The sequence below is a fragment of the Chinchilla lanigera genome, unplaced genomic scaffold (assembly GCF_000276665.1).
Source record: "Chinchilla lanigera isolate Chin_1 unplaced genomic scaffold, ChiLan1.0 scaffold00065, whole genome shotgun sequence".
NCBI lineage: Eukaryota > Metazoa > Chordata > Mammalia > Rodentia > Chinchillidae > Chinchilla > Chinchilla lanigera.
This window is the reverse complement of record NW_004955466.1, coordinates 11405646-11433407: the sequence shown is the minus strand read 5'-3', so window position 1 is coordinate 11433407 and position 27762 is coordinate 11405646. Positions and strand designations below refer to the sequence as shown.

The window sequence follows — 27762 nt, the reverse complement described above, 5'->3', positions numbered from 1 at the left end:
GCACTAATTCAATCTATGACTGATCACCATAATTAGCTTAGTCTATATTAAGAAAATACTTCCATTATGCTATTCATTCATTTATTTATTAAAAATTATTAAATTGTACTTCTGGCTTTGAAGCAGGGTATTATGCGAGATGTCATCAAGTAGACCCTATTTAGCCCTAGAGCAGCACTTGGGACCAAATTTCATGACCACAGGAGTGGTCTTTATCTGTGTTGGGGATGAGGGGTACACAAACATTGAGAAGAGTATCTGCTTGTGGGAGCTTCAACTTTTCCAGGTAAGTTGTCTCCCTGACAATTAAAATAACACAAATTTATTTAAATCAGTTGTGGGAATGTGAGGTGTTCTCTCTAATTCAGGCAAAAGCCATAGATAAAAACAATAATAATACCTTTCCTTGTTATTTCTCCTGATCATCATGAGAATCAGATGGGATAATGTGTTTCAGTCACTAAACAAATATGGTTGTGCCTATGTTTGCTTTCCATGAGCCAAATCAAGGTGGGACTGGATGATATTTAAGCACTTCAATATATTGGTCAGCTTTCCCATTTTCAAGCACAATATCCAATACTCACAACTTAAAAAAGGAAAGGTTTAATTTAGCTCACAGTTCAGGTGGATTCAGTTCATGGCTGGCTGGTTCCAAGGCAGGAACATCACAGTGGAAGGACGTGGCAAAACAAATTTGCTTAATTCATGGCAGCTGAGAAGCAGAGTGGGGAAACAGCGCCAGAGGAAGAGGCAGGGACCATATGCAGTAGCCAGGGCTTTACCTCCATGACCACGCAGGACACACCCAGGAATGTGCTCTATGCATTTCCTAATCTAACGAAGTTGAGAAATCAAGATTAATCGCCACAAGAAGCAAGACACAATCCCTGCCCTTGCTGTGGCCACTATCACCCTGCCTCTTTCTCCAAATCTAATTCATTCTAAGTGCAGGAAGCAGTGGGTTTTATGGGTATCTAAGGTGGTTCAGAGTCTAAGAGCACCCACACATCAACTCCAATGTGTACTGCTTAGAGGTGTGGCTCTGGAAAATACCAACCTCTTATTTTGCTCCTCCATTTCATTATAAACAAGTGAGGATATTAATATCATTAGGATTGTTGAACAACTAAATTAAATAATATCTGAGAATTTTATCACACTCCCAGAAAGTCCATACCAGAGCAGCAATCTTATTACCACCCTCCAGATCCTCATTGAGAAATTTCAGATACAGAATAGACCCCTAGGCCTTTCCTTTGATTCCCCCCTTCTCCATTTCACAACACTGCACCCTCATAAAGTCATAGAGCCTGGCACTGAGCAAGGAATTCGACCCAAGATAAACCAGACAGATAAAAGAAGCCTGGCACAAGGACCAGGCCAAGGAAGCAAAAGAGGTTCTGCTGTTCCCATCTGCCTGGCTCCCCTTGGCATTTTGCATCTAACATTCTGGTCCAGTCAGTGGAACTAATTGCCTGACAAAAAGACAGACTAGCGACTTGGCTCTGAAATTAAAATCACGTCCTGATCTCTTCACAAACAGATTATAGGCAAATCAATTTTGCTCATCCAGGCTTTGCAAGCCTGTTAATTTTGTGCAGGCGCTTTGTCAAGATCCAGAGGACAAATGATTTGGAGAAGGACAATGCAAGAGACAAAAGGATGAGCAGGATGGCCAGCCAACCATTCGATGTGTCTGATATTTAAGTACAAATCCTCTTCCTTATTTATCCATAAACCTCTGTCAGAACTACAAAGAACATGCTGCCCAAGCCATGCCGTTCGTCTGGCAGGCTAGAACAAAGTCTCTATTAATTCTAATGCTTTTTATCCCTCTTTCCCTCCATATCTGTGGCAACTGGAGGTAAAGTAAGAGCAGGGAGCATCTAGAAGGTAAAGGTGGGGGTGCCACAGCCCAGAGCACAGAGGCCGAAAGAGCGCAGCACACACCTCAGTGCCGATCAGCTAGGCTGTCCCCACACATGAGCCACCAAAGGAAGCTGGCTTGCTGAAGGCAGGAGCACCATATCCTCTGCAGCTTGAGGATTCTTAAGAGCAAGAATTCTTGACCTGCGCTGCAGGCATAGGCTTCAGGGCTGGGCCAAGTCTCTTCTGACAGTTTTCAAAACAGTAGGAACTTGCTGCATCATTCTGGAGGAACTGATTCCAAGAACTCAAAGACCCTAAAACTACACTGTCTTACACACTAGCCATGAGCCACATGAGGTTCTTAAAATGTGGCACAAGCATCAACTGAGATATGTTATGTCAAGCACACTAGATTTTGAAGACTTCATACAAAATGACAAAAGTCTTTCATTATTTAATACTTGTATATTAAAATGAGAATTTTTTATATGTTGCAGCTCAAATTATATTTCCATGAGCAGCACTACCCCAACAGGCAATCACTGGATAGTCTCTTTTGCTACTATAACAAAATATCTTTGCCTGGAGAATAAAAAGCAAACATGTAATTCTGAGTTCCCAAGGCTGGCAAAAGGAACTGCAGTTCTGTGTGTGGTGAGGGCCCGCTTTGCACTTCACAGAAGACACCTTGTCACTGAGTCTCCAGATGGCAGAATGGGCCCTCAAGCCTCTTTTATAAGGGCCCTAATCCCATTTATGCAGCAGAGTTCTCAGGCCTAATCACCTTCCCAAAGGCCCCATCTCCTAACGTCACCACTTTCAGGGTTAGCATTTCAACAGATGAGTTGGGGGTAGGACACAAACACCCCAACCATAGAAGAGGGATGGAAAAACAGTGGAAAAAGTTTAGAGAGGCAGAACAGCTTTGGAAGGAAATAATTGTTTGGTCACATTTTGTCAGTCAAGACAAATATACTGTTCCGTATGTCAGGCAAGTAAGAACTGCCAACTACGGGCAGAAGAAAGAAGTAGAAGCAAGGACATTGGATTAGTCACCATCCCATTGTTGAGGGAGACGTCCCAACACCTGCAATCTACAGGACGAGCGGTTTAATGTGGCTCATGGTTTCAGAGGGTTCAGTCCATGCTAGGCTGGCTCCAAGGCAGAAACGGCATGGTGGAAGGGCCTGGCAGAGCAAAGCTGCCTAGTTCCTAGTGACTGGGGAGCAGAGCTGAGGAACACTGCCAGAGAGGGAAAGTCCAGGAATCTGATATGTACCCCAAGGTTACACTTCCATGACTCACTCAGATACACCCAGCCTATCTTCACCACTCCTCCAGGTGGCTCCCAAGCCAAGCAGGTTGATATGTCATCATTAACGGCCACAGAGAACATTTCAGATTTTCAGCAAACTGGGAAACTGGGAAGAGCTGGAAGTGAGTTGAAACTAGCAAGGAAATTTTATATAATACCAGTTCTTCTAATGCAGAAGGGATAGCAATTGCTTTTAAAAAGGAAAGGCAAAAAGACAATAATGAGGATTAGAGTGAAAAGTGGAAGACTCTTTGACTTTTAGATATTGTCATTAACTTGCAGGGAAGAAGCTAGATTATATTCCTCAAAAATTACTGCAACAGAGTTCCCACTTGTGGCAGTGCATGTAAATAATAAAGCATTTATTATTTTTTGGTCTTGCATGGTGGCTCACGCCTGTAATCCCAGCACTCCAAAGGCTGAAATGGGGATTACTGCAAGTTTGAGGCCACTCTAGGCTATGTAGTGAGTTCAAGGCCAGCCTGAACTCTATAGTAAGACTCTGTCTCAAAAAAACAAAAAAAATTTTTTTATTAGTTTTTTAATTTTTCTAAATAGATATATAAAAATTGCACATATTAATGGGATATCATATGATGTTTTGATATGTGTATACATGGATAAAAATAGATATATCCTCAAATATTTTATCTTTCCTTTATGGTGAAAACTTTCAAATTCCTTTCTTCTAGCTTTTTGAAATGCACAGTACATTATTGTGATCTCTAGTCAACTGGCTGTGTGCCAGGACTTCTCCTCCCTATCTAATAGTAATTTAGTGTCCATTAATCAACCTTTCCCCGTCTCCCTGTCCCCGGAACTTCTGCACCCTCTGGTGACCACTATTTTATTCTCAGCTTCTATGACCTTAATGTTTTTAGATTCCATATGTGAGTGACAGCATGTGACATTTGTCTTTCTGTGCCTGACTCATTTTACTTCATGCAGTGTCCATCCATGTTGTAGAAAATAACAGGATTTTATTCCTTTTTACAGCTAACAGTTTCACATTGCACATATGCACCACACAGTCCCTAATATAAATCATAAGATCAGGACAGATTTGGCCAACAGATTTGGTAACTTAACTCTGGCCCATGATTGAAAGGTTTTCCTTAAAGTAGCGTGGCCGCCAGAGACAGGCTGGCTAGACATCAGGAAACTTCATTACATGACATCTACCCAGAAATTGCCAATATTTTGGGTCTAGTCCTGCACTGAGGACCAGAAATTAAGTCTTGTCAGTGCCCTAATGACCAGCCCAGTGATCCCAAAGTGTAATTCCTAGAACAGTGGCATCAGCTCAGGACATGGCAGCACCCAGTTTTAAGAAGCCCAGCTTGATGTTAAAGAAACTCTTGCTAAGATTATGCAGGAGATTCCAGTGTATGCTGAAGCCTGAAAGCCACTGGACTAATGGCCGTTGGTCTATAAGCATGAAATAGATGTGCCGATAATCACAAACTGGACTGTCGCCTGGACCAAAATCCTCACATAAGTAAGGATAGTGCAGTCTTTCCCTAAGAGGCAAATGTACTTGGAAAACTGAATATTAATGAAAAGATTGCTTGGTGAGCCTGAAAGTAAACAAGGAGGGTCAGATGTGTGATTCAAATTCTTCTCTTTTTAAGTTTTATTTCCATTTCAACTCCCACCTTCTTGTGGGGATGGGCTCATCCCTGTGTGATAAGAAGTGATAAGGAGAAAAATCTGAAGAACAAACTAGGAAACTGTTTCCATCCCAAGTCAATCACACATCCATTAAAAGGATGTGTTCTACTAGATCTAAGCTAAAGACATTAGCCAGTAGACAGCATGGATTTGCCAATACTTGATTATAGACACTGGTTATGACCCGTGTAGTCCATGCCAGTACACATGGCACTTGATTGCTTCCCTTGCATTTGAATTTTCTTGTTATAACCCAACTAGATGTTCCATTTACCTAGATTACTGGCACAGATACACTGGAATTCAGTCTCTGCCAAGACCTCTGCTCTACTCCCGTTGGTGTCCTTGGCTCTGCCCGCTGTGAAGTTCCATGAATGTAGAAATCAGGTGCTCTCTATTTTCAACATATTGTATCTTATGTGTTTTATCTGTTCACATTCACCAACATTTCCACATTGTTACTTTTTATTTGCATTAAAACTCAATATTGAAATATTTCCAGTTTCCATATTCTTTCACAAAGTTTGCTACAAAATCCAATTATGATTCACAATTTTAAAGCTTAACATATATTTTGACTTTTAATAATTCTATTTCCATCAGTTAACACCAAAGCAGTTTCCTCCTTCCACATAAAATTCACCTTTTCTTCCCTAGCCCCTGATTGCAAGGGAGCACTCAGTGCTGCTGAATGAAGTTGCAGTGTTTACTGCTCCCTGCTGATCACGCACTGCTGGCTGAGAAGTCCCTTTCCCTGAAGTGTTAACCCATTATACCTGAGCCAGAACCTGCAGTTCTTCCAATGCATGGGCTGGAAAGAATTCAGTCTTCAGGATGCCACTGTTATTGTCTAGTCATGACAACTGTGTTAACTTTTAACACTCAGTTTTCCCAGGGCCTCTCTGGCACATCTGTATCTGTGTGTGTGTGTGTGTGTGTGTGTGTGTGTTGCTGGGGATTGAACCCAAGGCCTTGTGCAGGCAAGGTAAGAATTCTACCACCAAGCCACATCCCTAGTCCCAGCTTCTGTATCTCTTCACTCTCATTTCCTCTCTTTACATCTATAATAATATAAAAGGTCACGCGCGACAGTTTTCCTATGGTTCTATATATAAATCTAAAGGCTCTTATGAATCAGGAAAAGCTGCTGCTCAACATAGCTTTGAAGTTGATCTATTTGAATGGACTATAATTCTTAGAAAACTGGCAATCCAGCTTTTCTAAATAAGAACCATATATTAAGGAGAATATTTACTTAATGGAAATAATCTATCGCTGATCCATAAAAAATGTCAGCAACAGCTTATACTGTAATTATAGAATACAACACATCTTAAGATTCAGTCACCTGGTTATTTTGTTCCACTATCTTATATCATTTCTGACATTTGTTGACAATTTAATAACCAACACCTATGGAACTAGGTAATTTAGATAAAAAGCTATGAGCTTTTGAAAACAGTGACTCTGCTCATCTTTCCATGACCAGCAATAGCTCATAGTAGGTATTCAATGGAAGGCAGAGGAGGAAGAGAGAAAGAAATCTTAGTCTTGTCAAGTCAAGGAGTTATTTTCTAAGCAAATATTTATTGATGTATTTTATAGTGCTTAAAATTCCATCTCTCATGGCGTCAGCAAGAACCAGGGTCATAAGGAGGGAGAGAAAATAAGGACAATAGCTAAAAATACTGAATACACAGTGGGTCCAGAGAATGTACTGCTCTCTCTACAGCAGCCCAGGCTGACACAGAAGAACAGGGTCTCTTTGCAGACACAAAGCCTACTCCTGTTACAGACCAGAGCTCATGACCTAGCCTGGACCAGAGCCAGAATTCTGTCTCAGATAGGACATTTAGTTTAGTGCTTTCTGGAGAGTCCTGGTAGGAGGTATGCGAGGGGAGGAAGGGGAGAGTGATTCACCTGGGTGTGGGCCAAGGGGAAGAGCCACACTTCCTGGCGACTCTGTGTGAGTCCAAGCACTACATCACAATTCCAATCAACGTCCACAAAATCACAAAAGCCTTGATATAGGGGAAAGAAACTCCCAACCTGCCAGGTGTCTGGTATGAGTTCGTGTTCTCTAAAATCACAGGATGAATTTTAGGAACAAAGGAGTTTAAGAACAGAATATATATTGGGGGAAAGAAAGCTTCCGTCTGAGAGAGACAGAAGGGGCCCCGAGTGGGCTGCCAAGGATCTTGCCTTTTCTAGGGACTTTCATATAGCAAATCCACATCATGAGGTGGGTCCAAGGTGGGCAGAATGGGAAATCACAAGGTAGGCATGAGGTGGGACAAAACTATGGTCAACCAATAAGATGACGAGTATAAGTCCTCAGGTAAAATTGATTAAATCAGGATCAAATAGGGAAGCAAGTCACATAGCAAGTGGGAATGAATACAGAACAGGTTTTTCCTGTAGGAGGTTGGGCTAGTGGCTCTTTCTGGCTTTCTCAAGGTGATCAATACCTATTTAGACTATCAATCCCTGATGTTTATCCTTAGGAAATATGTGGGTACATTTGTTTTTTGGAGGTTTTTTTGGTACCAAGGATCGAACTCAGGACCTTGTGCTTGGTAGGCAGGCGCTTCTGCCACTGAGCTATATCCCCAGCACGGGTGTATTTATTTTATCTTTTGTCTTGAGGCCAGGCCCACAGCAGAGGTGCCTGTCTCTCCCACAGATGCAAGGTATCTTGTCTTCTGCACTGGCTCCTTTGAGGGCCTAGGCCTATCTGACTGCCTGTAATATTTTATCTAACTTAGTTGTCTATAATAGCACAGAAAGTTCCTCAGTAAACACCTACTCCAGCCATGCCTGATGCCCAAGCCCCCCTGAACCGTCCTGGTGCTCTGGCCATGCAACCTTCATGTAAAGACTGTGTGGTTTCTCTCATCCAGATCGTACTGCCCTTACTTTCTGCTTACTTGGGACCCCTTTTACCCTACATTGTTTACCCTCTCCAAGTCGCAATTTTCACATCTATTACTGAGGTTATTAATACTGTTAATCTTCAAAGAATTGCCATGAGTGTTATCACTAGTGCTTTGCATCTAGGAAATACTCACTAAAAGTAAGTTGTTATTCTCATTGAATATTTAGGAGAATAAAAGATTATTCTTCCTTTTCCAACATTTACCCTGGCCTGTAAGTAAACTCGATTTGATTTGAGAACAAAACCTCAGAAATGATAATGAATCAAAGGACACAAAGCCTTTGATGAAGGTATTAATTAATTAACTCTCAAAAAAAAATTACTCCAAACCTTAGTGACTTAACACAACAAACATCTGTGCTGTCGTTCAGGGTTTCATGGTCAGGAACCTGGGTGCACAGAGGAAGTCTGCTCCTGGGCTCAGGCTGGGGTCTTGCTGGTTGCTGGAGAGAAACATCAGTTCCTTGTGCCACATATGAGCCTTTCCTGGGGCAGCTACCAACATGCTCATTGGCTTTTCTGAGCAAGTGAGCAAGAAGGGTGAGCAAGACAGAAGCTCCAGTCTTTCTGCTGTCAGAAAGGAGATCTTACTACTCCCACTGCATTCTATTTGTTAGAAGTGATCAGTAGGGCCGGGGATATAGCTCAGTGGTGCAAGCACCTGCCTGGGAAGCACAAGGTTGTGAGTTTGATTCCTGGTCCAGAAAAAAAAAAAAAGAGAAAGAGAGAATATTCCTTCAAATTTATAATAGCTGCATTTCCTTAATGTACTTACAAGTTATGTAATAAGTTTGTCCAAAATGGACATATAAGAAGTGATCAGTAAATGCAGCTCCACCGGGAGGCAGAGCATGAACATGAGGAGTCACCAGGGATCATCCTAGGAGCTGACTACCTAGGGAGGTTATTCCATCTTGTTAACAAGGGACTGAGGAACAGGGAATTGTGGCACACACCTATAGTCCCAGCACTCTGGGAGGCTGAGGCTGGAAGACTGCAAGTTCAAGTTTATCCAAGGCAAGTTAATATCTTAGTAGGATACTGTCTTAATGGAAGTAACTCAATGTGAAGGCCTTGGGTTCAGTTGTCAGTACAGCAAAAAAGGACTAGGGGGCTGAGGAAGATGAGTACACATGGCAAACACACACACACACACACACACACACACACACACACACACGAGCTGCATTTCCACACTTGTGGCTCAGAGTGTTGGAATGTTGAACAAGCTGCGGTCCATCACTGATAATGAGCTGTAGGATGTTAGAGTGGGAAAGACTTTTAGATCATATCTGAGTCCGTCCTCTCATCTTACTTTAGAGAAAATGGAAACCCGGAGGAGGGACATGGTCTCCCAAGGTTTGTCGTCCTTCTCTGGCCTGAGCACAGTCTGACACCTAGTCCACTGCTTTCACTACAGTTAACTTTCCTTCTCATTCTGGATATCATAGTTACTTTCGTTACTGGGACAAAATACCTGATACCCATAAGTTAAAAGAGGAGAAGTTTATTTGGGCTCACAGTTTGCAGAGATTTCAGTCTATCGTTGGCTGGCTCCAAGGCAGGGAGGCACAGCAGAGGAGAAACAGTCCATGGCAGGGCAGTGAGAACCATGGCAGATCAAGGCAGGAGGAGGAACATGCCCAGTGACCCCCCTCTTCCCCCCAGGCTTCACCTCCCATATCACACCTATCAGTGGACTAATCCAGTGTCACACACCAATGGTCCAGTAGCACATACCCATGATCCAGTCACTTCCCAAAAGCCCCACCTATGAGCACATGAGGCATAGGGTTTGTCTATATATAACCATAACACTGGGCAAGATAAAGATAGAGATGTGTAGCAGCGAAGTTCTTTCTTCCAAACTGCATTTGTCATATTTGCCACATTTCAATATCAATGTATTGAAAAACAGCAAATTGATCAGCATGTTTTGTTGGTTGTTTCTCCTCTAATCCTTGTACATTGGTTGTTTCTACTCTAATTTTCCTCTATTCCTCCCCTTCTTCTCTTCCTTCCCTTTCTAATTGAATGAAAAAGTAGAAAAAAATTCTGCTATTGCAGATAGACCAGGAAAGTTTCATACCAAGCAACGTAGAGAAAGGTGAAGATTTTGGTTAGAGCCCATAAAAATATTTTTACAAGGACCCACTTGCTTAGGAGTTATTTATGAAAGTCCTGCACTTTGTGAACTTTTTCTGCTGTGAGTAGCTTAATTCATGAAACATTTCAGTTTAGTTTCACCATCAACTATTTTTTAAACCATGTACCTGGTTAACTGAGGGGTCAATGGATCAAAAATAGCTGACTGGCCAAAAATCTGTCTTGGGCTTTGCAAAAAAGATGAACTCTCGCATTCTTTCCTGAGTGGTAACTGCAGCACAAATTATTCATGTCGGTGCTGGCAGGAGAAGGGAGTGGATACAACATCACAGCTCAATGCCAGGTGCTCATATCCATGAGATCTGGTTTGTTTCCCTTGATGGCAGGACTAGAGCTCATCAAGTGGACTTGGCATCTGAAGCTGTGTAAGTGACATAGAAGCTTCCAGACCTATACTGTTTGTACTCTGCAATGTAGCGTTTCTTTTTCACCTATACCTTGCCACTGTGATCTTTATTATAAAGATATGGTGAAACATGATACAAAATGGTCTTACCATTAGCCAGGGTAGTACATCCACAGAATTGTACAGAAAATTCAGACAGTCTTTACTTCAAAAAAAAAAAAAGTCCACAAGTCCTAACTCTCTCAAGTCCACAGGCTGACATGTGTAGTCTGTCCACTGCATTGCCATGCATTCTCCTGGCCACAAAATCTCAGTCCTACTCTCCTGAGGAGAAGCAGTATCAGAAGATTTCCCCTCTTTCCTCCTTGTCACACCCACTGTCTCTCCTACCAGCCCTAAGTCCTTGTCCTTTCCAAGGCCCCCTTCTTCCTTTCCAAAGTTCTGACTTTCCTGCATCTCACATGTCTTGTGACAGTTCCTTCAGTGCCTGCCAGTAATCCTAAATGGACAGAAATGGAGGGGCCAACCCATACCTTCACTCTGGTAAAGGAAATGAAAGAGGCCCTCAGGAAAAATATCTGAAAGACAACGAACCCATTTAGCTAAAGGACTAAATCCCAGGGTATCTATATCCTTCCTAGCTTTGAGCTACATTCTAAAGTTCCCACATCAGCATGGCCTTGAAAAGTGACAGTTGCCATTTGGGGATAAACTGAAGGATAAAAATGTTCATTTAAGACTCAAGGCTTCTGAGTCTCTAGCATTGAAAGGAGCCTCATTTCACACAAGAGGATCTATTCTCAGGGGGAATAGGCAGGGTCGAAAGTTTGGGACACGGTAGGAAAGGGGAAAGGAAGACAAGTCACTTCCCTTACAACCTCTGGTCCTCTCACTGTGCCACTGTCTTCACAGAGGGGAAAATAAAGAAATTCAGAGTACTAGCTACACGGGTGAAAAAGAGTCAAAATCGACCTTGTGCGTAAGGGTAAAACTGATCTATAGTTCTTGAAATGATCAGAACATTGACATTTCTCACTCCAAAGTTTGAGGACAATGGGCAGCGGCAGTGAGAGGAAGATGATTCTCACTGTAGAAAATCAAGTATGTATTCTTTACATATCTGAGAGTGATGAGAAAGTTTCTGGATGAAGAGTATGTTGCAAGGAGGAAAGGGCAGACTATCAGGGAGATAAGGAGAGGTTTTTCCAAGAAAACCTTTGAAATGACCCTTTAAAAAAAGAGAAATAACCTGATCACATAGATGTAAAAGAGCGTAAATAGTATCAAGGACATACTGTAATTTTCCTTGAACAACAGTTAGAGCAAATTCTAATAAATATGATGGATCAAACTAATGGGGAAAATCCATCTGTTTTTCAAACACTACATTACAATAACTTGAAACCAAGAAAGAGAAGTCATAGGTGCCACAAAAAATGAACTAAAAGTTAGAGGTCTGAGAAGTTGAATCCAAACAGCTTGCCAAGTTATCAGATTAGCCTGTAACATCTTGGTCTGGGTTCTAAAACTGTGAGAAGGGGATTCCAGCCCCATGTGTAATTGAACTTAAAACTGAACTAACTGGATAAAGCCACACTCAGAATCCCAAATAAATATTCTTCCCCCTAATCCTAAAACAAAAGAAGGAATCTTCTCATCTGCCTGCAACTCTGTGCATAGGAAGAGAACATGAATACTAGTGACAAAGTTTGTGCCTCACATGGGTAAGGGATCTGAATTTACACTACCTGCAAGAATGCAGTCATTCAAGGCCAATATACTTGTATGAAAATGGTCAGGAGCTGGTGAGAACTCATTGGGTCCCTGGTAAAAACTCTCTAGAGATGATTCAACAAGAAGACAGTTCTACTACAGAACAAAGAACAATGGCCGTTGAGGGTATATTCATACTCACAGTCACACACCATGCCAGAAGGGAGTTCAGCTCAGTCGTGGGAGAATTCACAATCTAGAACACAAAATAAGGGAATAGTTTTTTAAAGACTCCTAAATAAAAATGTTCAAAATGTTTAAAGGGATGAATCAAATAGGGGCGCAGGATATAGCTCAGTGGCACAGCACCTGCCTGGCAAGTGCAAGGTCCTGAGTTTTTTTGTCTTTTTTCCCCAGTACGGGGAATCGAACTCATGACCTTGTGCTTGCCAGGCAAGCACTGTGCCACTGAGCTAAATCCCCAGCCCCAAGGTCCTGAGTTTGATTCCCAGTACCAAAAAAAAAAAAAAAAAAAAAAGAAAGAGAGAGAGAGAGAGATGAATCAAATAGAAAAGAACCATAGAGCAGGAATACCAGAGTTTGGAAACATGTACTTTGAATTTAGGGGACAGGTTGAACTTTGACCAATCTTCAACCAGGGAAGCCAAGTCAGTATGACAGAACAACAGTTTCCTTACAAAAACTCAGGTGCTTGATAAGCAAGTGCAAAACTTGCTAGGGAAGACAATCAGGAAGGGAAGTGGAACCCATAGGCCGAGGCCAAATCGTGGTCATAGTCAACAAGGAGAACTCCTTCCTCATTCCTCTCCTCTCCCCTCTGCTGTCCTTTCGTTCTCTCCATTTCCCCCTCTTCCCTTCTCTCTCTGCAACCTCAGCTTTATTTCCAGTTTTTTCCATCTTTGTATTTCTCCTACCTTAATCACACTCTCTCAATATCCACTCCCACATGTTCTGCAGATTTCTGCCTATCTACATTGATGAACCTCATGGAGCTATTCACATGTGATACACCTCCTCAAGGAAGGGGCTACAAATGATAATTAGCTTTGCACTTGTTAAATATGTACTAACTATAAGAGCCCATGAGCTTCAGCTTCATTAGCACCATCAAAAATCTACTTCTGGCCAGGCCTGGTGGTGCATGCCTGTAATCCCAGCACTGGTGAGGCTGACACAGAAGATCTCTGTGAGTTCGAGGCCAGCCTGGGCTACACAGTGAGTTCAAGGCCAGCCTGCACTACATAGTGAGACCCTGTCAAAAAAAAAAAAAAAAAAAAAGAAAAGTTACTTCTGTCTCTCAGAGAAAAATAATGATTGCCTGTCTTTTTAGAGGAGAGTGTAAAATTGAAAGTCAAATGTAAGAAGATTTACATTTTTCTGTATTTACAAAATATCAAAGGTCAGGAAAACCGGTCAATGGGTATGAAAAGTATGTACAACTTTCAGACCAGAAAAGAGAAAAAGACAGGAAGAGGGAAGAGCACTTAATCAGTTCCATCCTGTTTAAGTAGAAGAGAAGAACAAATCTGCATAGATCACTCCTTAATCCTTGTGTTCGCTCGGCAGTCTTTTTTTGTGAGTTGTCAGATAGGTGCCAGGTATTACGCCCCTGTTCACATTAGAACATTCAACAAGTGCCCATTTCCTTAATCCAGAATAATTAGAAATATTTTTTCCTAGTTTGTAGTGTTCTTGGTCTAAACATTTTCCCGATTTGACAGCTGTTCTTGTCAAATGCACAGTATTGCCAATAGTCGACCTATTATATAAGTGCATGGCCTACTCTCTTTCCCAAAACTCTATTTGGTCCAAAATTTGGTTGTATGAAACAAAAATGAGCATAAGAACACAACTCCAATGCCTACCATGAGGCAATGTGTTTCTTTACCTTGGGTATAATTAACAAGGGTGTCTGTCAAGATCACTGATTGCTTTTTCTTTGCTTAAAAAGAGGGTTTCAACTCCAAACTACACACAATGAGAAACTAACAGGGAAATTTTAAAAAATGTTTCCCATTTCTCTGATCAATAGCTTGTGCAAGGTACAGAACTTTGGAAATAAGACAGAATAAGAGATTGTCTTCTGTGACCTCGTTTTACAGACAAGAGGCTCAGGGGAGTTAAATGATTTATATCCAATTACAGGGCCAACTGCAGGAGGAGCCACCCAGTATCCCAAGTCTGTAACTACAGACCCATGAAGCAGGCAAGAAGCCCCATCAATGGCCTTCTAAATTTCATCCATGCTCTCTGTTTATACATGTAAAGCAAGCTCACCTGCCTCCTCCTCTGTAAGGGTATACAATGCAAGATTGTTGTAGGTCAGTTCCTTTGGAAAAGGCTCACCAGTCAAAAGTACTCCAGGTCTTTCTTGTGTCAAAAAAAGAACTGAACAAGACAAGTCAATAACAGTGCCAAAAAGTTTATAGAAAAAATCTGAGGTAAATGAGCAGGGGAAAAATCAGCTTTGTGGAGTGAACTTAGGCCAAACAAATAAAAAAAGAGAGAGTAAAAACCAAAAATAACAGTACACACCACGTTTGGTGTGGGCTGTGTGGACTCACGCGCAATAGTGGCTGTCCATGATGATCACTCTTCTTTAATACCATCTACATTTTCACATGAGCTTGGGGGAAGTTCTGCATACGGGGTCTTTGCATTGCCCTGGGACCTTGCTTTTTTTTTTTTTTTTTTTTTTCCGGCACTGGGAATCGAACTCATAGCCTTGGGCTAGCCAAGCAGGCGCTGTGCTGCTGAGCTAAATCCCCAGCCCCTGCCTTGGGACCTTGCAATTGACAACTCCTGTCTATGTTTCCAGCCAGCTTTGCCACATCCTATCTCCAAGACATGAATCCCATAATTCTTTATGGGATGTTGAGGGGGCTGGAAGCCTCTGTCTTCCGTAGCTTCTTCAACTGGAAGGGGTTGTAGACCCTACCTCTCCAACTGCCTTGGGGTGTTGTGGCTTACTGGCTGGGTTAAGGAAAGAAAAACCTGTCAGAAAATACTGAGAAGAGAGTTAGTAACCCTTGAACTGCCTGTATGACAGGAGAAAGAAACTTTACTATTAGCCCAGCTGTGTGGAGCAGGGCGGATGTCCTTGCTTCCTGTGGAGAAGACTGTATGTGAGAGAGGTACTTCAGAGACAGCATCAAGAGTCTGACAGCCATGGCCTTACAAGGTGCTGTCTACTTATCTAGCAGTGTGGTAGTTTTGCTCTCTGAAATCTCAAGTCTTCCAGAGCCTCACAGGAGTAGCTTTTTTCTTTTGGGTGTCTTTTCTGACTTTTTCTTAGACAGTTCAGGTGGGAATAGCTTTATTCTTGAAAGATGAATCCAATTATCTATCCCTGGCAGTTTTACTGCAGGAGGTGTTACAAGGATCACTGAAAAGGGGCCTTTCCATTTTGGCTTTAAGTGGTTTGCTGTTTGTTTCCAAAGTTCTGCCAGAGCTTGCTTTAGGGTCTGGTTGGCTCTCTCTACCTTTGCAGAAGATTGAGGCTGCCAAGTGGAATGAAGGTGGTAGTCTATTCCTAAAGCCTTTGTCACTCCCTGAGTTATCTGGGAAATAAAAGAAGCTTCATGGTCACCCTGGACAGACTGAGGTAGTCCAAATCTAAGGATGATTTCTCTCAGAAGCACCTTGACTACCCTTGTAAACTTTTCTGAACCGGTAGGAAAGGCCTCAATCCAGCCTGTAAAGGTGTCAATTAGGACAAGCATCTATTTAAATCTTCTAAATGGTGGCATGTGGGTAAAGTCTAGCTGTCAGTCCTCTCCAGGTTATGTCTGTCTCCACTGTACAGGTTCTAATAAAGGAGGAGGATTGGGCTTATCTGAGTTGTTGTAAGCACAGAGTGGGCAACTTTTTCAGACCTGTTTGGTGGTAGCTCTTAGTCCTAATACTGTGAAAACTCGAGTGACCATTTCCAGTGTAGCATCTCTTCCCATATGGAAGGAATCATGACATGTTTTTACAGCCTTCTGCTGCATCCCTTGGGGGAAGGGCTGGTTTGTTTCCTAAATACCACTAGAATCCCTTCTTAATTCCCCCTTTTCCTAAGGCCCATTTATCGTCTTAGGGAGTATAGACTGGTTTCAGTGGTTCCTCTGGAATTGGGAAAAAGGTTGGAGTTTTAATGCCATAGGGCTGCCCTTTTGCCTCCCTATCAGCCTTCTGATTTTCCAAGGAGAATTCAGGCATGTCTCTCTGGGGTGTTTTACATTGCATGACTGTGACCTGCTTAGGAAGATGACTTACAGTGATTGGCATAGCTGAATTTGCCTTGTCAGGTATTTTTTTATACACACTTTAGGACTTACCTGTTGGCTAATTTGCTTAGGGAGACATGGTGTACTCCCAATAAATAAAATCCTTTTTGGCCTTAGCTGAAATTTGAGAATTGCCCCCAGTTTTGTTAATAAATCTCTTCCCTCAGAGTAGTATACTGTGGGACAATTAGAAATTTGTAGTTAAACATTTGACTAAGTGACACATCAGAGGAGGAGTAAAGAATCTCCAACTAGGGTTCCCTGTACACCCAACTATGGCTATAGACATAGCAGAGAATTTTCCAGAGAAGGAAATCAAAACAGGAAGAGCTGCCTCTGTATCAATAAGCAGTCACACTAGCTCACCTATGGTGTCTGCATTTACGCAGGATTCCTAGGAAGAGGTAGGGATGTCCATGGACAGGGGCATTGCAGGTCTCCCTGGACCTCTTCAGTTGTCAGAGCAGAAAATGAGAGTTCTGGATGGCCTAGCCCCTCTGTGGGAGTGGGGAGAGTCAACCCTCCAGTGCCAAGAGTCACACCTATTTGCTGCCTCCCATGTGGAGCACAGTGTCAGCAGAGGCTTGGTGCAGCCCCACACCCACTGTCCAGTCCTACTGCACTCAAACAGGAATCCTTCCCTCAGTTGTCCCTGGCCTTTTCCTTATATAACTTCAGTGGATTTAAGGCATCACCAGTTGCAACAGCCATAATTCCAGCCTTTCTCCTTTCTTTCTACTCTGGATCCTCATTGCTGAACACAGGAAAGGCCATGTCCAGCAACTGGGTTGTTGATGCCCAGTCTGAAGTTTTTGTAGCTTACACTGGATATGTGGGGCTGACTGACAGATGAAATGTTGTCCCATTAGTGTCTCTCCCTATTAATGTACTTGTGGGAGGCCTCTGCTAATCAGTCATGAAACAAAGCTAAATTTTCTTCTCTACCCTGTGAGACCCTACTCACTTTATCAAAATTAACAGATTTTTAATGCATCTTTTTGTCAACAGAGTAAGAGCAGCTACCATACTAGACATCATTTCTAGGCCCTGCTAAATATTAGAGTCCCAGTTTGACTCTGTTGAAGGGGGAATAGCCTCCCCGGGGTGTTTCCCTTCCCTTCTCAAGGCATACTGCACCTGCATAGTTTCTAGCCTCTTACAGGATACTTTGTTTTTCATCTGGCTTACAACATGTGGCCAAGACGCACTGGACATCTCATCATGCTAAAAGCAAGGGCCGAAGTTTGAAACCCACCTGCAAACTTACTAGGCTGTTCTGATATTTGTTCTAACTGCTCCTTACATAGATGTATATCTACAGCTGAGAAAGGAACCTGCACTTGAGAATTTACTTCCATCTCTGGGACTTCTCTTGTCCTTGGCAGGACAAGTTGTGAACTAAAGTAGTAGAAAGCACCACTTTGGGTTCCACCTGTGGGGCTCAAATCCATCCGTGTGTTTCCAGTGGGACTTAGGGCTCTCTGAGGAGGCTGTCCAGGGAGCAGAGGAATGTTGGGCTCCTCTGGGGCATGGAGCTCTAATGGAGGCCCTTGGTTTTTTGGAGGGGATGGACCTGATCTATTACTTTGAGGATTATAAAAGGGAAGTCAAAGTGACTTCCTTGTGTGTGATCTTCCCTAAAGAGATCAGCATGACTGAGATCCCCCTGAGAGACAAATGGAGGCCTTAGAACAATGTCATCCAAGATATCTATGTCTTTCTTGAAGCCTGTGCTAAGTACCATAGTTCTTGAACGTTCCCTCTGATAAAGAGTCAGAAAAGCCTGACCATAAGAGATTTCACTCCACCTTTTATGTTTCAAGCAGAAACTGAACAGTCATCTCATAGCCTAGAGTGTCATCTTGTAATCATATTTTCCCACATGCCAGTTCATACTGAACTCAGACCATATTACAACAGTAGATAAACTGTTTTTGCTTTAAATGGTCAGGATCAGACCTGTCCTGTTCAACAAGGATATGGCCTAGTGGAAAAGCTGGTGAAATCCACCTGGTGGTGAGATCCAACAGATTTCTCATTTGTTTGTCTTCAGACCCAGAGAGAGAAGGGAGAGAACTAGGCCTCTGCTCCTTCAGGCAGTGTTACGTACAAAAGGAGGAGACCCAAAGTCCATAAGGCACCTGTTGTGTAACTTTGCAAAACCTAGACAGACATCTCTATCTCAGAAGCTTAAAGTGATTCCAGCAGTATTTTACCACAGACCACAGAAGAAAGACCCTCACCAAGAGCTTTGTCTCTATATTTGGATCCATTAACTCATTAGAGAAAAGGGGGATGGGCCATCTGTTGGCCTTGTCTAGTCCAAAGTCCCATAAGGTAATGAGCACATTTTTCCAAGCAAAGTTCTTTTAAACAACTCCTGGAACCTCTTTCTTGATGGTCCAACTTGCACTTAGAAGCCATATGGAAAAAGCATCAATTGCATTTACTCTGACAGAAGAAGTACTAAGAGTTGGTTAGGATGCCTCTGTTTTTATACTCACCATTACTTTAACTTGCAACACATACCACTGGGTTTCACAAACAGATCCCTTACTTTTCTGTAAATTTTAACTTTAGCATAATAGTAGCCAGCTGTGCATCTCAGCACCTCTGCTTGAGGGACACAAGAAGCAATCTTTGTGTTTCTCCATTGGTAAAACAAAAGGCAAGGTGTGTGCACATGTGCAAAAATGTCACACCAGGATTTGCACCGACATTATGCTCCATCTAACAGGTTTGACATATGTTTACTTGAGCATCACAGAGGGTGTAATACACCCACACTGCTCTAGGATTTATTTTCTTTAAAAAGTTTTCTTTTGGTTGTTTTGATAGAAGTAGCCCAATTCAGTACATTAGCACATGAAAAAGCAGCTCTGAAGTTTTGGAGGAGGTCAAAAGTGAATCATCAGATTACTCATGCATGGATGATGTAGATGATCCATTAGGGCAAAATACATGTTTCACAACAGAAGAGTTATGTGGGTGTGTGATGATGATGATGATGATGATGACTGTGACTTTAGCTATGTGAGCCAAAGTTCCTGTGACAGTGAAATGAAGCAAGAATGCACTGGTACAGACACAAGGAATGCAGACCTCCTTGATTCAGATGATAAAGAAAAACAGCAATATACATATTTGACTAGGTGAAAGAGTCACACAATCAAATGGGTGATCCAACGTTAGTACAAGATCCAAAAATATAGTGAGGGTCTTGGCAGGGGTGACAAGTACTGAACAGAATCCCAGCACTGCCATTTGATGTTGAAAATTGTAACAGATAAAATGCTACAAAATACTGTGAAACACACAAAGGCTGAAATATAAGTAAAACATTCTGTATGCACCAACAGCCACATTCACAAATGTATTTACTATGACACCTCATTAGCCGAACTGAAAGCGTTCATAGGTCTGCTGTACTTAGCAGGGTGTTCTCATGGTAATCACAGGAGTGTAAAAGACCTATGGAAAAGCACTGGGTCAAAATGTGGCATAAACATTTATGCCCTTGGTGCAAAGACTTATGCTTTCAATTTAGAATTTTATCCTAAAACTCAGCCGTCAGGTCCTTATTCATATAGTAATAAACTAGATGATGCTGTGAACAGATTTGTTGCTCCCATCTCCCAAACTAATCAGAATGTGCCACTGGACAGTTGTTTTACCAGTTTCCAATCTATGTCACATTTGCTGACAGAGCATAAATTAACCAGTACAGGAACTGTACATAGGAATAAAGCAGAAATTCCAAATGAAATGTTGTAATTGCAAAACATAGAATTGGATGAATATGATCTTTGTATCTCAGGAAGATTTACACTGGTCTCATATACGACAAAGAAAAACAAATTGGCACTACTAAAAAAAAAAAAATGGAAATATTGATAGGAAAACCTAAACAAAATGGAAGCCTGAGATGAAGACTTCCTACAACAAAACCAAAGGCAGAAGAGATGCTGTTAATGAGTTATGTAGCAACTATGACGTCACTTGAAACACAAAGTATTGGCCAATGGCTGTGTTTTACTCTATCCTAAATATGTGTGCTATAAATAGTTTGATAGTTTACAGAGAAAATAACAAGTGCAAAATATCATGGAGAAATTTTCTTTGAGAATTAGAACTGGAACTCATAAGAGATCATTTATAGCAGAGCAAAAAACAGAATGTTTTTGCCCAGGGAACGATACAAAAAGTTGTGGACCTCACTGATGAGCTGACAGGTACAAAGGCAGGCAGAATATCCCAAAGACCTACTATGACAACAGGAAAATAAAAAAAAATGTCAGCTGTGTCCTAAAAGAAAGGTCAGGAAAAAAAAAAATACATGCTATCAGTGTAAGTGATACTTGTGTATGAAACATGCAGTTGTCATGTGTGAAGACTGCCTTGGGTGTAACAGTTGAAGCAAAGATTATTTCTGTGGTAGACATTTGGTTGTGTTTACATTGCAGCTCACATAAATTGTTTTGTTTTGTTTTTTGTCTTTTTGAGACAAGGTCTCGCTATGCAGTTTAGGCTGGCCTTGAGCCCAGGCTGGTCTCGAACTCACAAGGATCCTTCTACCTCAGCATCCCGAGTGCTGGGATTACAGGTGTGCGCCACCACGCACAGCTTCCACATAGGTTTTATTTCTGATGTTATCTCTTAGGTTTTGTGAGCAAGTACATAGCTAATGTGAGAATGTTGATGCTTATTCTAAATACACAATGCATATTCAAAATTTAATACTTTACTTTATTGATATTTTATATTCCTATCAACTACCCACTGGATAAGAACCTCCTGAGAAGACAGCCAGACCAGCGAGATGTCAAGTAGGTCCTACAAAAAGACCAGGAAAGCAAAACACATATGCTGTAAATATAAGTGATATGTATGTATGCAACATGGTGTTGTCATGTGTGAACACTGCCTTACATATGATAATTGAAATAAAGATTAATTTTTGTAGAATGCTATTGGTATTTTCATTGTATTTCATACAGGTGTTTACTTCTGTTGTTCTTTTTTAGATTTTGTACCCCAAAAACCAGTCCATGTTGAAAATTTTGATGCTTTTTATAAACACTCAATAAATATTAAAAATACTTTATTTTTGTGATTTTTTCCTATTAAGCACTCATTGCTTAATAAAATAAAACCCACAAAATTAAAATTAATAATTCATCAGTGGAAAAATTTTAAACAATAAAGTGGGTTTGACACACCCATGTTTATGACACTTTAGGATAAAAAATGTGTTTTGCTCTATTAAATAGCTGTTCTGTTCAGGCATCAGACCTAATAGCTTTTTAACTTATCTGCATTTAAACAGGGATGCCCAAAAGCCAGGTGAGGATGCCCCAGGCAGGCTCTTGGACCAGGGTGTTGTGGCCTGCTTGGTTCTGCTTTTAAAACAGACAAGTTTTTTTCTCTTGAGGTTCCATTCATCCCCCCCCACCACCACCACCACCCGCCACACAAACACACCTGTGGCTAGGTAACACTGAGGCACTCTTCTGGATGGGAGCAGGCCTCTGGTTTTATCTCCAGGCTTGCATCTGTACCGGAGCTTGCACTTTGCCCTGGGCTGCAAGGGTTACTATTTGGTCCTTCAGTCTGAGTTCTTAAAGGGACAGAACCCTACTTTTACTTTTATTATGGCGAGAAAAAGATTCCTTCTCTTGCTTTAGATGAGCCCATATGCCCTCCAAAGTCAAGCCTTAGCTCACAAAGCCAGTTATTTTAAAAAAAGAAGGAAGAAAGGAAGGAAGGAAGGAAGGAAGGAAGGAAGGAAGGAAGGAAGGAAGGAAGGAAAGAAGGAAGGAAGGAAAGAACAAACGAATGAACAAACGAAGGAAAAAACTGGTGGCAGCTGGTGATGTTCAATCATGTAAAAGTCATGCATAGTCACAGAGGAGGACAAGAGGCCTGCTGGCCACGTGGCAAGGCAACAGTGCAGCATTCCCAAACAAAACACACACACACACACACACACACACACACACACACACACAAAAGACGAAGAAGCCATTTACAAATTAGGGTACGCAGGGACGAGGCTAATTTAGCAAAATACACAACAAAAAACCACGCGGAAGACAAGGCCTTCCCCGAGAGAAGGCAAGCGGCTGGGAAGAAACACAAAGCCTACATTACCGTCCTGTGCCCTGGTGCCTCGAGCAGAGTCTCCGATCCCGGGTTTGGAGGAGAGTCGGGCAAAGGAGGAGAAAGCAACAGACAGCGCGCCCGCACAGGCCTCACCCCGCATCCGGGTCCTGAGCCGCTCTCCGCCCGGCCGCCTAAACGTGCCCTCCGGGCCTCCGCCAACCGTCACAGGAAGTTACTTTAGAAGAAGCTCGCCAGTCAAAAGGGCTCCAGGTCCTCCTTGTCTCAAAGAATTGAAAAAAAACAAGCCCGAAACAGTGTCATAAAGTTCCTTTGAAACAATGTAGGCTAGGCGGCCGAGCAGGGGCGGCGCGCCGGGCCAGCAGAGAGGTCTCCTCCCTCTGCGCCGGTTTGAAGGAAACCGCTGGAAGATGGCGGCGGCCGGGGCGCAGGCTCCGGGAGGATGTGGAATATTATCTTCTAAAATGGAAAGGATGGCCAGATTCTGCAGATACTTGGGAACCTTTGCAAAATCTCAAGTGTCCATTGCTGCTTCGTCAATTCTTTTTTTTTTTTTTTTTTCCGTAGGGGAATCGAACTCACAACCTTGCACTGACCATCAGCAATTCTTTGATGACAAACATAATTATTTATCGGAGGTAAAGAAAGGCAAAGCAATAATTCCAAAAGACAATAACAAAACTTTGAAACCTGCTATTGCTCGATACATTGTAAAGAAAGTTAACAAAGGATAGCTCTGCAAAAGTGGCAAGATGAAGGCAACAGAAAAAAGAATCAGAAAGGAATGGTATTTGTTGAAAATACTGTCGATTTAGAGGGCCCACCTACACACTTGTACTACATTAATGAATACAAACCAGCTCCTGGAATCAGCCCGGTCAATGAAGTGACCCCTGGTTGTACGTGCACAGATTGCTTCTCGGAGAAATGTTGTCTCACTGAAGCTGCAGTTGGGTTGGCTTATAATAAGAAACAACAAATTAAAATCCCACCCTGTACTCCCATGTATGAATGCAATTCAAGATGCCAGTGTGGACCTGATTGTCCCAATAGAATGGGACAGAAAGGAGCACAGTATGCACTTTGCATCTCTCGAAGTAGCACTGACTGTAGCTAGAGTGTAAAGACCCTTGCGAAGGTGAAAAGAATGAGTCTTGTCATGGAATATGTTAGAGAGGTAGTCAGGAGTGAAGAAGCCAAAAGACGGGGCAGTTATCCAGCAACAAAGGGATCACGTATCTCTTTGATCTGGACTCTGCATCTGATGAATTCACAGTGGATGCGGCTCCATATGGAAATGGGTTGCCCTTTGTGAATCATAGTTGTGACCCAAACCTTCAGGTGTTTAATGTTTTCATCACTAACCTCAATACTGGACTTCCCCTAATAGCATCATTTTCCACAAGAACCATATGTGCTGGAGAAGAACTAACTTTTGATTACCAAATGAAAGGTTCAGGAGATACTCAGACTCTGTGACTACAGCCCTGCTGGAAAGAGGGTCAGAACTGTGTGCAGAGGTGGTGCGGTGACAAGTAGAGGTTACCTCAACTGACTGTTAGAGAAATACAGCTGGTGACCATGGTAGTATGGTTTTTTCTCATGTTAACACTTTTAAAAGTATTGGTCTCCTCATATTGTCAAGATGATACTATGTTAATTTACAGCTCCTTTTTGCAAGGCACCTGCCAAAGACATTACTGTTGTATGAAGGAGACACAGGATCACATAGGCTAATTTGAGACGGACCTACTTGGTGGTTAGATCCCAGATGTGGAAGACTATCTCCAGATCAGCAGGCGCACCCTTAAGAAGTCTTTGAGCACAGAAATATGCCCCCATCTGTGTTTGAAAAGTGTTAAACTTAAAAGGTAACGGTTGCTGAGATGAAACGTTCATCTTGCCATATACTTTGATTTCAAAGACGCAGTTAATTCAGTTTGGCCAAATGCACAAGCTCTGATTTTGTTACTGTATTGTCATTCTTATTAAATACTCACTGTTCTTGCTTTTGAGACAAATAGGTGATACTGAATTTATCCTCCATTTTCTTCTACTTTTTCGTTAAAACATTGTCATCTTGATACAGGAATTTAAAGTTAAAAAAATGTAGGGTAAATGGATATGGGAAAAACCAGCTCTGCAGGAAAAACTAGGGCCAAATAAGGAAAAAAGAGCATTAAAAGCAAAAATAAGAGTACACATCCGTGTCTGAGAAACGCAGTGCAGGTTACTGTGCAGACTCACAGGACAGTGGCTCTCCAAGATGACCGCTCTTCTTTTTATGCCTTCCAGGTCCCCGTGTGAGTTCGCGGAAGTCCTGTATGCAGGGTCCTCGCGTTGCCCTGGGATCTTGCAATGGACAAGTTGCACTCAAATCCCCAGCTAGCTTTTCCACACCCTATCTCCTATAAAAAGATGAAACACCATATTCTGCCGTGTTTGCCCAGGGTAATATTGCTCACTTGAGCTTTGAGCTTGCTTTTCTTCTCTGTTTCAACATAATGAAGTAATTCATGGTGCTAACACTGTAAACAATTTTATTTGCTTAGGTTTTTCAAGGACACCAAATGTCTGCTCTATACGAAGGGCCTAGGCTTATGCAGAGTTAAGATGCTCCCATTATTGTAAACAGATAAGTTAAGTAAGAATAGTATAGGCAATCTGGGAGGCCTGGGCCCTCAAGAGAGAGTCTAGAGAAATGGTAAAACACTGCAACTGTGGCTGGAGAGCACCAGTTGGAAGCCAGGCCTCAAGATAGCAACAAATGACCAGGCAGACATACTCCACAAAGGGTGAGATAAAGGGTAATGCTTGTCTAACAAAGTCTAAATAGACATCGGTCTCAGTGGGCAACCAAGAACCCTGGATCCATCACCTGCCTGGGAGGAAGAACACATTGGATCAATATCACCTTAGGTAATATTGGATCAATATCACCTAAGCAGCCATGCTTATAATCTTACTGGCTGATCATAGCAGTAACCTACTTGTACCCACATGGTTGAGCTCCATAAAACTTCCCCTGAGAAGTACGGTCCTCAGGCAACCCACTTTCCAGGGGCCCCCTGCTGTCCCTCTGGCAGGAGCTTCCTATCCCTTGATATATATTTCCTACTCTTAACCTTCTTTGTTCCTAGAATTTATTCTTTGATTTCAGACAACACAAACTCGGTGCACCAGACATCTAACGGGTTGGGAGTTATAATGTTTCCCTAATGTCATATTTGGAGGTTCTGATATCATCCCTGTATCACCATAGCAGCCTAGGGAAATGGTGGCAGATATGCTCTTCCTTAAGCTTCAAGCCAGCCCCAGATTCTGTACTGAAAAGTATACTGCAAGAGGAGTCAGGAGATCCAGGTCTTTTTTAACTCCCAAAATACTGACTTTCTCATGTAGAAACTCAAACACTGAGTTGGTGAAAGGATGAAGACAGATAATAAGAAAGCCCAGGTTGGTTCTTGACTTTTTCTAAATGTTCAATAAGAAAAATATGGTATTTTTATATGATGGAATATTACTCAGCTATAAAGAAAGATAAACTCGAGGATTTTATAAGTAAATGGATGCAACTGGAGACCATACTCATAAGCAAAATAAATCAGACCTGCATGTGTAAACACCATATTGTCTCCCTCAGTGAAAGAACATGAAAGTGTAAATAAAACTGAAAGATACAGTAGATATTGTGAAAGGGAAAGAAACTGCTTAATAGGAAAGAGCAGCTGGGATGAGGGAAAGAAGAAAAGAAAAAAAGAAGGGAGGGAGGGCCAGGGATATAGCTCAGCGGCACAGCACCTGCCTGGAAATATACATTTATATATATAAACACAAACAGGATAGCTAAGATAATTGTACTACTAATTTCTACTGGTTTATTGAAAGGAATAGTTCATTTTTAATTGTTTGATCAACCTTGCATGCCGACATCTGGGAATCCAGGCAACCTCTTTGAAGATAACAATGTAGATATCCTATCATCTTGTTTTGAAATTCGGTATTTTCTTTCATAGCTTTTGTGTTGTTTTGTTTTTGTTCTTTCCTCTTTAAAGTGAAAAAACTAAGGAGATGTAAAAAGTTGATCCCTTTCCTTTCCTGTACTTCATTTCTCTTATCTGTCTATAAATTGGTGTGTTGGACTAATCAATGATGCAAGCATAATTGCCTCGAGCAGCTGCCAGGTAACAAAAATGAATGAAAGAGAAACGGCCTGGGTGTAAGACAATAGCGTTTGTTCAGGATCATGGCACAATTTGACAGCCAAAACTTTATGAAGAACCCAGAACCCAATTTTTACAAAGAAACCCCCTGCAAATGGCTGCCAGATGACTCCCGCGTGGACACGCCCGAGGTGCAGCCTCGCGTGTACGCACACAGGCATAGGCTGCACACGACGACGACTGTCCGCCAGACCCTTTCTCCCGCCCAGAAACATCAAGGACATGGTTTGGGAAGATAAAAATCCGCGGTACAAAAAGGGAAAAGCTCAGGTGAAGTGAGAGAAGCAAAGGGATGCACACCAGGGAGATGAGGTGGCTGAAGGCCCACAGTGCTCTCAGCATGTGACAGTGTGCTCTAAAGACACTTTAGGCCAGTGGTGGTGGACCTATGGCACGTGTGTGATTTGTTTCAATGTATGAGTTGTTTTTTCTAAACTAAAACCTCAGTTTTCAGATTTAATTGCAGTGCTGGGACTTTGCAATAAATAAGTAGGTTTGGGGCTGCGGTCTGGGGGCTCCTCTCTAAAAGGTTAGCCTCACTGGCCCAGGTCATGATGCACATCCAGACCCCCAGTCTCCCATGCGGTGCCACTCTCTGGAGCTGCCTGTTCTTTGAGCGACATTTTCCTTCTCCTCTTTGCTCACTGTTTTAAAAGATGACACACTTCTCACTCTTCTGCAGTGGTCCTAGGTCACCACTTCCACCCAGAGGCAGAGAAGAGGTAGAGGCACCAGTCCCCCACCCCTCTTTCTCTGGAATCTAGCCTGACTGCAGCTTGCTGAGAACGCACAGAAATGGCGCTGCATGACTGCTAAGCCCAGGCCCGCAGAGGCTCAGACCTTGCGCTTTCAATCCCTCAGAGCCTTGAACTGTCATGCACATAAGTGAGCCAACATGCAGGACAGACAAGCTGTCTTGGGTGATGTGAGGGTGAGGGTGTGAGGAGGGAAAGATGACAAAGAGAGAGCCACATATTATGAGGGTGCGACATTGGGGTGATCAGACAGGGCAGTGAGGTTCCATTCCATAGGGCCTTCCAGAGAAATATCTAGAATTCCTCCCAGATTGTCTGCCCAAAGAATGGGGAGACAAAGTGTAGGCCCTGCTT

General features: G+C 42.3%; 1 pseudogene; it reads left to right on the top strand.

Annotated features, from left to right (window-relative positions):
- The first annotated feature begins 139 nt into the window (after window positions 1-139).
- LOC102021865 lies at window positions 140-24451 on the top strand (annotated as a pseudogene).
- The last annotated feature ends 3311 nt before the right edge of the window (window positions 24452-27762 follow it).